At 41.9% G+C, this 17517-nt stretch overlaps 1 protein-coding gene across 4 annotated transcripts in view; it reads left to right on the top strand.

The window, feature by feature from the left end:
* Positions 1-1213: 1213 nt before the first annotated feature.
* The window catches only part of LOC124253313 (adhesion G protein-coupled receptor B1-like), a 76983-nt gene continuing 60679 nt past the window's right edge, over positions 1214-17517 (top strand). For 3 of the 4 annotated variants that reach the window (XM_046687085.1, XM_046687072.1, XM_046687064.1), the window contains exon 1: positions 1214-1379. The gene's annotated coding sequence lies outside the window, so the exon portion shown is untranslated. The remainder of the gene's footprint in view (positions 1380-17517) is intronic. The other variant, XM_046687078.1, reaches the window with a different exon arrangement.

The following is a 17517-nucleotide window of genomic DNA, read 5'->3' as shown; positions in this document are numbered from 1 at the left end:
AGACCAAGAATATATCCTGTGATGAATCATTCTCATCCCCGAGCTGTGGAGATCCGGGTTATAACTTCTTGTCGTGACTGAGGCGACTAACGGGATCAGGGGGTCAGGCTCGCAGACTCGGTTGATACATATTATCGTACTCCAATCACGAAACATCGATGCTCATGATGTTGATCACTGGATTGTCTAGTCCAGCTTCGATTATTTACAGACCGCCAACATACATCTGGAATGTTGTTGAGAGCGTTAAACAACAAATAAACCAAACAAATGAAATATGTTTCCGTAGATGGCCAGTTAATATTATGAAGACAAACGTAAACACGGAGTTCCAGCATAGGGTTTTTGTCTAGTTTCATATTTGAATTCTTCTCCTGTTAAATCATGTAAAGAAAGTCGTCACTATGTGCTGCGTATCATTACTAAAGCATCATCCTGGTCAAGTGTTTTGGCTTATGAGTTTGGGCACGTTTCAGTATCAGATAAGGTGTTTACTGCAGCCTGAGCGGTTTGTTATTGTCGATAGGCAACATACCGGCTAAACTTCAGTTCTATGTCATGTCACGTCGAGAGGCAGTTGGGCAGCAAGATGGATAAACCGTTCTCTCCAAACACGCAGGTTCCATTCCCCTAATGGATACAATTTGTGATCGCCATAATATTGTGGCGTAAACCTTTACCAATTCATTTATGTCACGTCGTGTGAAATGTTATTCTATTAGTTCTGCATTTGCTATGAGAAATAGGAGAGGTTCCGATTTGTTTAGATCAGGATAATTAATTGGCACTCAGAAATGTAAACTAACATCTAGTCTTTGAAATGTACATAATTTATATAAATATACTTTTCTTAGATAATATTCGTGATGTATAATAAAGTAGCCCGGCCCCTCTAGTCTCTCCAAAGTGATTTGAATCGGATGATTAACTGATTAATACCGGTCTTAGTGAATACACGCTCCCTCCCTCCACCCTCCCCCACTCACCCCCTCACTCACCTCACTCACTCACTCACTCACTCACTCACTCACTCACTCACTCACTCACTCACTCACTCACTCACTCACTCACTCACTCACTCACTCACTCACTCACTCAATTCCGTATGACCTAAAACAACAGTGACAGAACGATGGTCGGTACTGCTGTGTATGTTATACGAAACGGAGTTACGCAATGACCGGATGTGTAATAGCTAGCTGTGAGCTTGTATAGCATTACAGCGTGTATCTCTTCAAAACACTTCCCTTTGTGACAGAGGGCATGACTGACACACTGAGTTTCACTGAACACGCTATGTAGTTAATGGACGAGAGATTTGATGTACACCCTTCATTTTGAACGGATTACACCAGAAAAGTACCCAAGTCTCACGCACGGTAAGAGAACATTGCATAGTTGTACTGAAAATACTTCCGATTATTCTAACTACAATGTACACACTAGATGCATGTATTAGAAGGAACAACCACTTGTTTGTTTGTATGTATGTTTATTGTTTAAAGCTGCACAATATCATAGTTATATGGTGGCAGTCTGTAAATGATCCAGTGATTAACAGCATGAGCATCGATCTACCCAATTGGGATACGATGACATCGAGCCAAGTCATCGAGTCTGACCACCCGATCCCTTTAGTCGCCTTGTACGACAGGCAAGATTGGGTTGCCGAAGACCAATTCTAGTCCGAATCTTCACGGGTCGTTTACACAATGCCTTTTGCTGAAGCCACTGTGGCTGAGTGGGTTAGATCGCTGATTTTGTGTGCTGGATTAGTGCCTTACTAACGCGTAGTCTCTGAATATATGGTCGATTCCAACGAAAAGTGTACACAGCATGTTTGGGTCCATATCATTTTAGCATTACTACCTTCATTTATTTCAGGATGCCCATCACATCGGCACAAGTGAGACGATTCGGGCCATATATAACATGACTATTTGTGATTAAAAATTAGGCTTATGGGAGATAAAAACAGGCCACTTTTATTCATTTTGAGTTTTATTTTACAAATGTATTGTTGAAAACATGCTGTGTGTTTAATACTAGTCAAATTGGATGAACAGAAGTTTATTAATCTGATTGCCAAATATTTCATGAATAAATCCCCTGAAATGATTTTGTCGAGGGCTTAATTCGTAATTTTGGTAATTTGCTTTCAAGGGGTATTTTCTTGCGTTACCTACGAATACAGTTTTCAATGACTCTGTCAATTTATGTAAATGCAACACAAGGTTATGTTTCGTATTACTTTTTGCAGCATTAATATTTCAAACACTTAAATACAGTGACATTACATAATATTTTTTACAGGTAATAATCTGAAAAAAAATGCTAGAAAATCAAAGTCTGATTTGGTAGAAACAATCACGTTATCTACAAATACAATAAATTATGTTGCTGTTTCCACAACTGAACACATTAGTGAATGATATCCTAAGTTCAAGCGCAAAGGGCCACAAAGTATACGTGTGCTACATCTAAACATTTTCTGTGCTGTTTTTACGAAGATATCACACAAAATAAATTTTAAGTAAAATTTTAACTCCCAAATATTACCTACAAGTACCAACAACTGATCACATGCAAATAGATTGGTGGAATGACAACACGTGACATGTGTTCCATTTGGAAGTCATCATAGATGAGACCAGACAACATATTGGGGACTAGTAAGTGTGTTTTACATTTGCAAGAATGTTATGTTAATAAACCCATGTCACAATAACATAGGATGCATATGACACCTGTTACAACTAAACAACTTTAATTTTAGTGAGGGTTTGGTAAGACATGGTGTCCCTCTGGGATTTCCCGGTTGTGGTTCACGGCATTTGTAGATAACATGTATTCGTTGAAATGTCAGTTGATCTTGGTGATAAAAGTAAAAGTTTGCATGATATCACGTGATAAACGGTAGATTCGTAGGTAACATTCCGAATTTGTAGGTAACATCAGTCAGTGTGTTTGAAGTTGTATGTCGTGTACAGGGCTGTCACCAATGCATTTGCGAATATAGGAGAATTGAGACTGTAGCAGAAGTAAGTTGCATGGGTTTAGTAAGGAAATTTGTCAACGGTATGTCTTATTCGTTGGTAACTCGTTTTTGTAGTTAAAACTTTCTGTAAATATCTATCTAATAGCAAATGTCATTGCAAAATATGGGTAATTAAAGCAGAGTTATAGTTCAGTAAGACGTATAATGTATTGATTGTTTTAGTGACATGTTATCTGTACATCATTTTATATGGTATATGGTAATAGTTTAAGCGTTTTGAACATTTTTTATGTGCTTTCGTTGGGTACAAATGTCAGTTGAAACATTTGGTAAACAAAATTTCAGATGTAATGATTTTAGTTCAATTTCTATACTTCTCATCAACAGTTTAGACTCACTAGTGTAAATATAGCCACTTACTTCAGGCGACTGTTTTAAACTAAACTTTGCTAAATATTCCATACTGTTTTAAGGTACAGTTTACACATGAACTGATGTATTTTGAAACTAATTCGTAACGTTGAAGAGATTGTTGTCATGAGTTCAATAAATGATAAAAATCAGTAAAAATAGGCGAATCCTTAACAAAACCTTACACCAAAACGCAGCTGTTCACGTGTACGATATTTGCACATGCTTTTCAGCAATATGATGCATTTTTCTCGTGCAATTCATCTGCATAAAGTTTGTATGGAGAAATCAATCTTCGATGTGAGCATTATATATATATATATACACACACAAACACACACAATACATATAGTGAGTGCTTCTAGTGAGTCTAAACTTTAGATGAGAAGTATATTTCCATCAGTTAAAATGACATTGCTACTTTCCGACATACACTGAGACAAAACAAAGAGAAAGCCTTACACTGCGTGAAAACAATCTTCATTCACATGTCCTATGCATTTAGAAAACAAATTCCAAACTGTGAGTTTGACATATATAAACATTTATGAAATACAAGGTTTTACGTGATATTTGTTACCTACAAGCACAGTTTTTTATGTGGTACTTACCACCCGTTGTCTCTCAGATGAATAAGATAGATATGTACTAATGATTTGTTTGTGAAAAAAACACTAAGAGGTGCTATTTCACTTACATCAAGCAAAGGTACCAAAATGGTTCTATTTCCGTAAAGCTTGAGGTTATAAAACATGAAAGAAACCATGATATGGCTTCAGAGTTTCGATATTCATTTACATATTGTGCATGCAGAACAACAGTAAATTTGGATGTTAGGCAACATATAACCCATCTAATCACAGGATATACAAGGTATGATGTTGGTATTTGTAGGTAATGTCGAAAATGAGCCTTTAACTTCACTGATCCACCAACTTGTCACTTTTAGATATTAGCGATGGCAACCGATTTTGATAAGAGGCAAATATGTTGACTTTACATTGGTAAAAAGAATTACAAAGTGCAAGCAATTCTATTTTGGACACCTTGTACCTATCTGTGTACACCTTTCGTTGGAATCAACTATATATCATTTTTCATTTTAAATTGAGAAGGAGCAGCAGTATATACAATAGCGGTACGTGACCAGGTCACCCCCCAAGGGCTCAATTTAGAGATTGAACCCTTGAGGAGTCCCTAATCACGTACCGCGATTGTATATACCACTTTTGAATCCCCCACCCAACTTCCTGGTCACTATGACCGCGAGCCAACACTTCCTGGTCAACCTATATTATGTTGATCTCGGCGAAACAATTTAATGTGAATCTCCTATGATTTCTTTGGTTTTCGTAATGGAGTTTTGTTGGGCTTGTGTATCCCTTGGTTTATGTACTTTTTTTCCTCGTCTTCGCTGACGGTGCTTTTACGAGACTTGGTTCGAATCTCTTGTTTCATTTTTTGATATTTTGCGAGTTCAGAGAGAACCAAACGAAATTCTTCCTCTGAGATTTTACTGTCCGTGAGTGCGGTGGAAATATGATCGGCTATTGTGTTTAACTTTGCTTCGGTTAGAATTCTACTTTCGTCTTGTTTCAATGCTTTACAGTGCAGTTTGCGACATACACCAATCCCACCAACCCTGACACTCCAGCTGTTATTTCAATGTCTAGCACTATAGGTGTGGCTACGATGGTGGACAATAACCCTACCACTACCGCACCTAATCCCATACTGGTTGCCATAAGGGTGGTATCAGCCCCATCCACGAAATTGAAAGCTCTATGGTATTTCTTACATAATGCTTTCTGTATGTCTCGATCTTGTTCTAGTTGACGTTTTATGTCGCATAACTGTCTCAAACGAAACCCGTCTACAGTTTCCAGTGTTTTTGCTACTTCTTCTACGTCTGGGTACAGCCCCATCCTGTGTTTGTGTATTATATATTATAAGATATAATGTTTTTAGTTTTTCGTTAATTTCTTATTAATGTATTTAAGACTTATAAGGTTTAGATTATCGTAGAGGAAAATAGGTAAGATTTTAATAGGTAAATCTTGGACTATACTAAACCCATGGAGGGGTGTTGAGGGGGGTGTAATTCTCAGTAAGGGTTCTGATCCCAGTTGTATGACGATATGACAACGTGCGACATGGCATCCCAATGTATTGTCAACCCAGGTAAAAGTTGTCGGCATGAACCCCCTTCAGGGGATCTGAGAAAGATTTCTATGAAGAGTGTGGTGCCTGGTTTCATATTTATATAACGCATTAACTCGTAATCGGGTAAGTCACCACTTAATTTTGAAGACTCGGGGTGAAAATAATATGTTTCTCGGGCCAAATGGTGTTTGGATAACTGTTACATAATCAGCATCCGGAATGTAAGACGTGAGAAGGGCACCGTTGTTCCTAATTTCGGTGACATACCTATTTTTGTTTGAAGAGATGTAAGGTGCGGTGAGGGTTATGTTGATAAACCATTCCAGCTCTTTAAAGTCTGCTAGCGGCACCCGCTCGTACACGTTGTCTTTCAAGTGTAGGATGTACAAGGTGTTTTCCTTACCAGGCAGATCGAATCCTAGATCACCAAGCGTGACGTTGGGATAACGACTGTTCATTGTCTCCATAAAATGTTATAAAATAGTTTCCAATTGATTTTCTGATAATTTCTCAGGTGTGCACTTCAACCCTATGAAATGTATGTTGTCGGGAAGGAGTGATATCGTGTCTTCCACGGTAACGGTGACTCCCTGCAGACTGTTGTGGGAATCGATGTTCACCCGCACGTAAACAGAGCAAACGTTGTATTGTTGTTGTTTGGTCCACCAGAGTTTGATTTCTTTCACGATCTCGACTGGTGATGATGGTTCACCGAGGTAGACTTGGATGATCAGCGTGGAATTCTCTGGTATATTTTCTAGGATGTTGGTCACGCTGTCGAATTCAGATACTATTGGCAATCCAACGTTTTGCATCCCAGGTTTGCTCGAGAGTATGTGAGTGAGTACATCAAGACACGACAAGGCTTCGATGACGATGGTGCGTCTCACTGCCGGGACGTAAGCCACGATCAGGGTTCCGTTGTTCACGACTTTGTAGTGGTCTTTGTTTTCCGTGAACACATAGGGAGAGCCGAGCGTGATGTTGAGAAACCAGTCGACTCGAGATTGGGCCAAAACCCATTTGTTGTCATCGGTGAAGACGAGGGCATACTGCATGTTTCGAGCAGACGACCATGGCCTCGACATCGTTTAACTCGAACAGTTTGCCTCCGAACGCTGGATATATCATCCATTTATCCCCACCGCTGCGGACTAAACTGTACTGAGTGTTGTTGTTCGCTCCTGCAGTATCGATGATATCACTTAAGTTACTGTCGGATCCACCGGCGGGGACTTCGACGCGTTTGTAAATGTTATTTTTCAGTTGCAAGGCATACAGTTTACCGTTTATTTCTGGGTCGTTAGATCCGCGAGTGTCCCCGAGGTCGGAGATCGCTAGGTTGGCACATTTTCGTAATCGCGTTCCTTGACCGTGGGCACTAGTCATAATCGTATGTGCAGCTTTATGCTTAGGTACCCTATATTAATAGGATGGTTTCTATATCTAAAACAGATACTTTCAATTCGGAGATGGTGCCTTGGGTTAATTTCTTGTACTGTCGTGCCGAAAACGATTCGGCTCTGCCGTCGTTATACTTTTCCGTTTTCACCGGCTCACTACAGCGTGGAAGGGCGTTCACCTTGAACGTTGTCCATTGTGCTCAGCTGATCAAGATGAATGCACAGTTCACAGTATGGGACTAGGTCGGGTAATTTCGTTTAGCCAGGGCTTCACCGAGTTTTTTTATCCGACACCACTGCTTGGTGATGGTATGCCACTGCCGCCAGTCATAGATACGACCAGGGTTGATATGATGAAGCCCAATGCCGTAAGAACGCTGGCAATGGTGATCCCTTGCTCTCGGAACAAAATTCGGACCCTGTCGGCCAACGTGGTGTCTTGGTTCAGGACGCGATCGATAGTTTCCCGCACGCGGCTGATCTGGGATCGAAACTGTTCTCAATTCGAGGAAATGGATTCCAATCGGGTCCGTCTCTCGTCTCGGAAGTCGCGCAACCATTTTTCGATGATGGTTTTCAGAGACTCGTCGTCTTGGACCTGACTGAGTTTTATTTTCTCGCGAGCGATTTGCTCATCGATTTCGTTCAGTTTCCCCATATATGCCCTGTCTAGCCCTGGCGTGTCTGGCATTGCTGAGTATCCTGACGTTTTGCAGATCACTAACTACTTAGTGGAAGTTGTTTGGGTCATGCAATACCGTAATCTCGCATGTTTAATTCATCACGGATCAGTTGCCCACCATGATGACTGGCTAGCGTAGACAAGGCAAGCGTTTTTCTCCTGTGTTTTCTCATGAGATCAATCTCTGGATGAACGTTCAATCGCAGCGTCCCTTTGTTGTCAATTTTGAACTTGGAATCGTCTCGTCCCAAGGGTTCGACGTAATTTTTACCTCGCTTCAATGTGCTGTAATATTCATCTACGGTCTGCTTAAAAGTTCGTTGCTAATGGTGTCGCCGATGAATGAGGTGTCTTCAACGTAATTCCCATCATCGGGCGCACCAGCACCCAAATCATCAATCGGAATGTCCAGAATTATATTAATTATATTAAACTTTTATACTTTATGTATATAACAATGCCATACGGAAGAAAGTTACATCCTTTCCGAAGATTAAGAGAGCCTCTCGGCATCAAAGCTGTGCATCAGTCGGTGACCATCACCAATAATCCGAGCAAGATAGATCAAAACCAAACGCTGTTGGTTTGATTCCCCAACATGGGTGAGAATGACCTTATTGTTCCCGGCACTGTTCGACTGGCGTTTAACATCACGTTGACTTCTGACAATGACAAACGCGAGCTCGTGCGGAACATTGGTCGTGCCATCATCAAGAAAACCATCATCAAAATCAACGGCAACGAGGTGTTGAGCATCGACCATTGCGACGTGTTTTTCCGTTATATGGATCTCTCGAAAAGCGAGGGCGAACACGTTAACGACGTGTATCAAGGTATCAGTAAAACTCGATTGTGAGTCAGGTACGGCTTCATGCAAGACCAGCTTGACAAAATCCCGGCGCGGACGAAAAATCCATTGCCGAAGCGTACGGGAACCGGTTTTGCGTGCCGCTCAACTTCGAGTTACTCACGGGACACGAGCCGTTTTACCAGGCCGCTTTGGGCAATCGTTTGGAATACGAACTCACTTTTAACGACTACAGCAAAGTCGTGCGTATGCGAACGACGATGAGGCCAGCTACACCATCGACAACATCTCGCTGGAGTTCGACATGGTAACAAGCCGGAGCTGGCCCGTCAGGTTCGAAACCAGTACTTGGGAAAGCTGTCTATCCTGTACGATCGCATACTGCAACATAGAACGATCGTACGGGACAAGAGCGACACGCTGTGGAACGTCAACTTGAAAGTGCCGGCGCGATCAATGAAAGGCATCTTGATCGTTCATGTGGAGGATTACGAACCGTTTCGAAGAGACAGCGAACTCACTTGGAATCCCGGAATCACGAAAGTGGAAATAACCATCCAGGGCGTGCCCAACTAGCTGTTCAGTCAAGGTATGAGGGCATACCAGCTATGGGACGAGATAACAAAGCTACCATGACACCCACCGGAAGTCAATATCACCAAGGACCAGGATCTATCCTCCGTTCAGATCGGAGATTACCTGACCACCAAGTATGCGCTGTGGCTGGACATGTGATCCACGGACGATGATCGGTTGCACGGTAGCGAGGAGATAACCATCCAAATCACTAAGAAGTCTCAAACCGCAGGCAAATTAAAAGTATATTTGTACGTGATTATGGACGTGCAACTTAATATTATAGACAATGGCAGAATCGTGCAAACCATTTATTGATTTGCCTCGAGACCCACACTGTGCTATCGTGTGCAGTCAGACGGCTGTGGGAAGACCGTTTTTGTACTGAATATGCTGGAGGGATACTACCGGGGTACCTTAGATAACATCGTTATCATGTGCCCTACTATGCACATTAACAAAACGTACACGAAGAGATCTTGGGTGATGACGAAACCGGACAGGCACAAAGTCGATCGGGGAACTCATTTGCAGGTTTGGTTGAAAGCTTATCATGGGAAATTTAAAGGGGAGTCGATGCTGTTCATCCTGGACGACTGCAGCGCTAATAAAGCGATAACAAAGAAGAGAGACATGTTTTCTTACTTAGTGTTCTCCGGCCAAACACAGCGTTTGGGTGCTAACGCAGAAATTCAACTCGGTGTTGAAAGACCTTAGGGAACAAACACGATGAGTCACCCTGTTTCACTGCAAGGACAGGGATTCGTTCGAGGAATGTTTAAGGGAAAACGACGTCATCCCCACCAAACCCGAGTGAGAACGAGTGAAGAAGCAGCTCGTCGAAACGAAACATGCTAAGCTCATGTTGAAAACCGACCAGCCCGAGACTTATCGAGTGTTTCAGCTTAGCAAATTCTAACAAACTTCTAGCAAATTCTAGCAAATGAAAGTTTAAAGTTTTATATTAAATGCCGACTTTGGAAATTCTCACATGTGTAACTTAACTTTCATCTCGCTATGTTTCACGTGCATCGGGTATTATTTTATTAGAATTAAAAATCGTTTGTTACATTATAAGATGGAGTGCAACGAACTGCTTGAAAAAATGTTGGTGTCGCCGGATGATAAAAGTGATGACAAACGAGATAGACTGGTGGCACCGTCGGTTGGCGGCAAAGCCAAACAATACTTTGGGGACTACGCTCTCGATAAGATTCAGAAAATGCTCACCGATGAGATCGATAAGCTATACACTAGATACGAAACCCGGCTCAGGGCCAAGATGACAAAAACTATAGGGTCGACCATAACACAGATCTACACCAGTTTAACGTCGTACTTCCTTCCCATTCCCCCGGAACGCCGACTTTATCTGTGGGAAGATCTCGAGAAAGATCTGTTCATCGGACACGCTTTGAGCACCGTCAGCTGTGTGTTGTACCACAAATACAGCATGTTTTTAGTCCCGGTAACCGCGACAATCATCACAGCAAAGCATTGCCAATTTAAAAAGGAAAATTATAATAATAATAGTACAGTCAGGCCACGGTAATCCGGTCCTCGTTAATCCGAATCCACTTCCGAACGCTACTCACTGGGCACCAAATCATCTATCTATATATTGTATATAATTGACACCTCGTGAGTCCGATGATTCAGTTTCCGCCTCGGATTGGATTGGACTAATTAAGTTGTAAACAGCTGCGTTAATCCGAACGATTGAAGTTGACCGAGCTGCTGACTGGTCCTCCCAGAGTGACACGTTTTTTGTTTAGCGACTCATCCCTTTGATCCCTTTATCATAAAGCCTAACCAGTCCAGTTAACACTTTAACAACTTTTACTTCAAATATATTGAGTGAGAAGTGTCAATGTGTGTTGTTAAAATATTCTGCTATATGTACGGGTAAACATTTCACAAAGCAATGCATTTTCACTATGGCTAGCCAACCTGCTAAGCGTAAGCACTTCGAAATCACTGCTGCTTAAAAAAAGGAAATTTGCCTATACCAAGAAAGAAATCCTAAAGCCAGTTTCGATTTTTGATGTAAACATTTTGGCGAGGAATTTGGTCATTCTGTCGGCAAAACTACTGTTTCGGACATTTGGAAAAGTGAGGATAAGTGGCCAAATATTTCGGAAGATTCTCTATCTCTCACAAGACAATGAAATGATAAACATGCCAAATTAGAGGAAGCACTTTGGATGACAGAAATGAACACAAAAAATGCTTCAGTAAATGACAAAATGTTAACTGAGAAAGGCATGGAATTGAGCTGAAAATTAGGAATGAATGAGTTTGGTTATTCTCCCGGTTGGCTTTACCGCTTCAAATCTCGTCATCAAAATAAGAAACAAAATTATCAGGGGGAAGCTGCCAGTGCTGATAAGAATGCAATAGTTAAAGGTAGAGAAGAATTGAAATCAGTCTTGAAAAATTACAACGAAGACGGCATCTCAATCTTGACGAGACCGGCTTGTCGGACTAAATCACACACTTGCCTCTAAGAAAACACCTGGTGTGAAGAAGTCGAAAGAAAGAGTGACAGTTGCATTATGCTGCAATGCAACAGGTACCATCAAAGTGAAACCCTTCATAATAGGGAAATTTCGACGACCACACTGTTTTGGGAAAGACTTCAATCCAGAAATCTATGCTCGGTACCGTTTCAACAAGAAGGTGTGGATGACCTCTGACATGTTCTGTTATTGGCTGAGAACTTTTGATAGATAGTGTAGGTCACGTGGGTGTTGCGTGATACTTCTCGTGGACAATGCAGCCAGCCAGAATTGCAAACATGTGAAGTTGACAAATGTCAAAGTTCACTTTCTTCCTCCCAACACTACATCCCTGATTCAGCCACTTGATGCTGGTATTATTCGGACATTCAAAGCTGGAATACAAGATGGAACAGGAAATGACCTCGACTCCAACACAGGAACCGACACAAGTCATCAAGAAGAAGAATCCTAAAAGAGTCGCCGCCGGTAGAAAAGGTTGTTTAGTTAGAACCACAAAAAAATTATACTTTGTGGATTGCAGGCGCAGCTGCTGCTGCCATGACAACATTATTTATGTTATATAATAAACCTCCAAAACCACCCCCACCCCCATTAAAACAAACAGAGGTCAACCCCCATATTATGTTATAATTAAAAAAATAGATTTTATATAATATACATAATGTCTGAGGGGAAAACGTTCGTTAACGATGCATACCACGCCACCGTGGTAGCCAGTCTAGCCCTATTATATGCTCGTTTAACAGAAATGGTGCTTAAACAACCGACTATCAAGCTCGATTTCGACCTGCAGGATATGGGTATGTTCATCATGAATTTAGGGATGGCGATGGCCACCAAGGACGTCCTCATAAAACAAGGAATCATACCAGAAAATATTTTAAAGTAAAATAAATATATATAGAATGGATACGATCGCTATGATGGTTGGCGGGGCTTTAGTCAATGCCCTGGCATTTTCTGGGAGTAATAACCTGTTCTCGAAATTACGGGAGTTGAATGCGGCCGAGGTAGAAGCGGAACGAAAACGGCACGATATAGCCGTGGAGAAATTACAAGCCGTGCAAACCGAGTACGCGAAAAAACGCATGCAGAGACTCGATTTCTTTAACGATCAACTCAAGCATGAAAACCATGCCGTTCGAATGTTCAAGAACATTGATGACGCCACGTAAGAATATTACCTGCTAACCGATAAACAGCTTGAACCACTCGATGAACCCACACTCTACCAAGTATTATGCGCCTTACCCAGAACCAAAAAATTTAGAACTGATCTTCGTCGCACTGGGCCTAGCAGTGACCGTGTTAATTGCAAAACAATTAGACTAGGTACTCATATGAGTATATCAAAGAAGAGACCCGCTCCGTATTGTTGTTAATACGTGCTTATGGGGAAAGTCGAGACTTGTTGTAGGAAATGCAGGACCGAGGGGTACTGTTGATTTCATATGAGGAGTCTAACAAATGGTTTCATGAACTACACGTGCTCCATGTGAGGTATTGGAGTGAAATGCCATTACTGTTTATGTGGAGCCCACGGGGCGAACATGGTCTGAAAACAACTTATTTACGAGAAGAAAAAGGACTACTTGAATGAACGTAAGCGCCTCCTCAGAATGAAAACTTAAAAAGGCTTCATTTTTTGGCCTGACAGATAAGGCTGACTGAGTTACCTTCCTTACATAATGGTGACACAATTAGAGATTGGCTTGCATCTAAGTATAATAATGACCGACCTACAGTTTGTGCGATCTCCTAGAACCTCGAAAGGTTATCTGAGCAGCTGGCGGATGAAAGAAGCCAAAATTATACCTGTCACCGATATAAAACCTCTGATCATTAGCAAACTAGAAGAGGAACTGAACGACATGGGATGCTTCAAATTTTGATTCGTATTGAAAATAACGCGGATTGATGGGCCCTATGAGTTTGCTTTCCCCATCACAGGTGGACGAAAAATCACGACTCAATCCAAGATAGATGCGTATTTCAACACCTCATTACAAAACTTACAAGAATACCTGGATGTTGAGTAAAGAATCGAAACGGTCTATCTAAGTATAACTGACTACAAAACTGAAGTGGACCTATTCTCACCACCCCCTCCACATGTTGAAAATAAAATAGTAAAAAAAATATTTTTATGCACGATTCATTTTTTTTACTCAGTAAATAAGGCAACCGAACACCGAATTAGAGATTTACTTTGCAATTAAGTATAACAATGGCTACTGTCCGAGAGCTTAAACAGATTGCACCAGAACGAGGTGTGGATGGTTACTCCCGATTGAGGAAACCTCATCTGTTGAGATTACTCAACATACAACCCCTTCCCACTGTGAAACAACTCAGCTCCAAGCGAAAGAGCTGGGGCTGGTAGGTAATTCCCGCCTGAGGAAAGCCAAGCTCATTGAACGTTTGCACGACCCTGTACAACCTCCTCCAATGGTGAAACAACTCAAGCTCAAAGCGAAAGAGCTGGGGCTGGTAGATTATTCCCGTATGAGGAAACCCGAGCTCGTTGAACTGTTGCATCAACATAGAGTCGTCGATCTACAGTTCGTGCGCACTGAACACGCTATAGGTAATTATCTGAGAGGCTGGCGGATGAATGTAGACCAAAACATAGACATCGATGACGTCAAGCCTCTGATTGCTGACAAAGTCAATGAGGAATTGAACAACCTTAAAGGCCTCAAATTTCATATTACAGCGAAAATGTCGCTTGATAAACAGCAGACGGACGGTGCCGTTGAATATGTTCAACGTTACTTCAGGGGCAACCAAGAAGTCGTGACTCAACCCGAGACGATAGACGCGTCCATTGACACCTCGTTTGCCAAAATACGAGAATCCCTGGAACGCTACATGCACAGGGGTTCCGGGTGGGTCGTGGACAGAATCCATAAGGTCTATCTAGACGTAGCTAACTATGTACCGTTCAAAGGCGGATCGTACCTAGACTTGCCCCACCTACTACAATAAAAAACAAGCCATGGTCAACGTCAAAAACAGAGGTAATAATTGTTTGAGGTTGGCGATCAGATCCGCATTGTTTCCGACCGCACAATCGGACAGACCTTCGACCTATCCCGAAGATGATGGACTCAACTGGAACGGTATAGATGAACCCACCCCCATATCTCAGATCACAAAAATCGAAAAACAGAACCCCATAGCCATCAATGTCTTCGTACACGAAGGGAAGACAACGATTGTGCACAGGATCAGCCCGGTGACCGAGGGTCGCATGATCAATATATTCATGATCCCGCGAGGTGGCAAGTATCAGTACGCGTGGATAAAACACTTCAGCAGACTGTTGCATGACCAATCGAAATACGATGGGAAAAAACACTTTGTGAATGGTGCCTGCACGGCTTCACGCGAGCTGCTTTATTAGAATCCCACCGGGAGGATTGCCTAGGCGTGGGACAGACGGCCGTACGAATCGACATGCCCAAGGAAGGTGACGACATCTTAAAATTCGCCAACCACAAAAATCAAATACCCGTGCCTTACATCATCTATGCCGACTTCGAAGCCCTCATCAAACACGTTGACACCATAGGTCCGTCCACGGACAAAAACACTCCCAAAACACAGGAGCACCAGGCCTGCGGGTTTGGATACGTGGTCGTCCGATACAATGGACAAACGAACACTCCTGTGATGTACAGAGGTCCCGACGCAGCTGAAATGTTTCTCACATTCTTGCAACAGGAAGAGAAATCCATCAGGAAAAGGCTGTATACCACCGCTCCAATGTTTATAACCCAAGCTGACCGGCGAACTCACGATAGCGCTCACGTATGTCACGTGTGACGAACCGCTGAATGGCGATTCGGTGAGAGATCACTGTCACGTCTACGGTCGTTACAGAGGCACCGCTCACAACGCGTGTAACCTCAAACTCAAAATTAATCCCAAAACCATCCAAATCCCCGTCGTGTTTCACAATTTGAGAGGGTACGACTCTCTTGACCGACTCGGGCAACACTCAGGACGATTTCTCGCATGCAATTCATGTATGGGCTAAACTGGGCTGCAATAATCTGGGTGATTACCACCACCTGTACTTGAAAACAGATGTACTCCTGTTGGCCGATGTGTTCCAGATATTCAGAAGAACGTGCTCAAAACAGTACGACCTAGACCCTGCATGGTATTTCTCCTCCCCGGGTCTCTCTTGGGATGCCTTGTTGAAAAAGACTGGTGTGAAACTCAAACTATTGACGGATTACGACATGCACCTGTTCATCAAAAAAGGCTTGTGAGGAGGGATTTCCATGGCTTCCAAACGCTTCGCAAAAGCCTACAACAAGTACGTGAAGGGCTATAATCCGAATCAACCCACCATCCATATCCTCTATCTTGACGCCAACAACCTGTATGGCTGGGCCATGAGCCAGTATCTACCCACTGGGGGATTCGAATGGACATCCAAGACGGTTCATGAGCATTCCGCTAGATTCGAAAAAAGGTTACATACTCGAAGTGGAGTTGGAATATCCCGTGGAATTACACAAATCACACAACAGCTATTGACTCGCTCCCAAACGTTTGACAGTTATACAAGATATTGAATGAAAACCTCCCACCAACATCCAACAGCCTAAAACATCACATTGAACGAGTAAAGTACCAAGTCCATGTTTGGAAACAGTTTCTGCAACCAATCATGAACATTCCTTCACCAGTTGACCATGCTTGGAGCACTTGTGATGGTCAGCTTATCCCTATTCTGATGTCGAGAGATCCTGCTCACCGTGGATTAGTTGAACTGACATCGTGTAAAAGCAAAAAGTCAGCATGACTTGTTGCCAGTAGATGACTGCGATTCTGACATGAGTGAGTGAGTTTAGTTTTACGCACTCTGTAATATTCCAGCTATATGGCGGCAGTCTGTAAATAATCGAAATCCAGGGATCAACATCATGAACATCAATCTGCGCAATTGGGATACGATGACATGTGTCAACCCAGTCAGCGAGCTTGACAACCAGATCCCGTTAGTCGCCTCTTACGACAAGCATGGGTTATTGAAGATCAGTTCTAACCCGGATCTTTACAGGTCCGATTCTGACATGAAGTAACATATGAAATGAAAGAAAGTGAAAAGGAGGGTTAATTGCAAGCTTATGGATGTATCAAATGTGATATCATATCACACATATCTCCACTAAGTATATGCAGTTAAACTACAATGGCGGCCATTTTGGCGGCCATTTTGAATTCTGGGAAATATATAAAAATACCTAATAATATGCCGTCACTCTAGAAGTAAAGAGAAAACAAAAACAACTTGTTTTAGTAACAAAAACAATGTTAACTGCCATTAAATAAATCACCCTCACACATTTCTATGAAAAGTCAGAGAAACGCTAAAATACCCCTGTCTCAAAGAATTAGCTGTAAAACATTAAATTACAACGATATGACCATACAAAATAACTTGTTTTGTGCCCAAGCCATCACTCTAGGAGAAACAAGTGTCAGAAAACATCAAAAGTATCAACTTTGGATGTATATGGAAACATTCGGTGTTCATTTTTATGTAAATTTAAGTGCTGAGAAGGCAAAACACGACAAAACAAAATGGCGGCCATTTTGATTTTTTTTCAATACAAAATTATGTCAAATAATTTCTACATTCTTAAGCAGTACACAGAAGTCAAAATGAAAGTGATCAGATTGATAGTAGTAAAACTATTAATGATTAACTTTGAGGTGTTGTTGGGCAGCAAACCAAATATGACGAAAATGCTCGCAGACCCCCACCACATATAATGGCCTGTAAAAAAAAAATGATACCACAATCTGAGAGTGATTTCGAGAAAAACCTGTACAAGTTCATGAACAACTCGGTGTTCAGTAAGACGATGGAGAATTTGAGAAAACATGTGACCGTGAAGCTAGTCCGGTCGAAAGAGGAAGATAAGCTCAGGAAA

The sequence above is a fragment of the Haliotis rubra genome, unplaced genomic scaffold (genome assembly GCF_003918875.1).
Source record: "Haliotis rubra isolate DU_JTF1 unplaced genomic scaffold, ASM391887v1 Scf1140, whole genome shotgun sequence".
Classification (NCBI taxonomy): domain Eukaryota; kingdom Metazoa; phylum Mollusca; class Gastropoda; order Lepetellida; family Haliotidae; genus Haliotis; species Haliotis rubra.
This window is presented reverse-complemented; position numbering and strand designations above follow the sequence as displayed.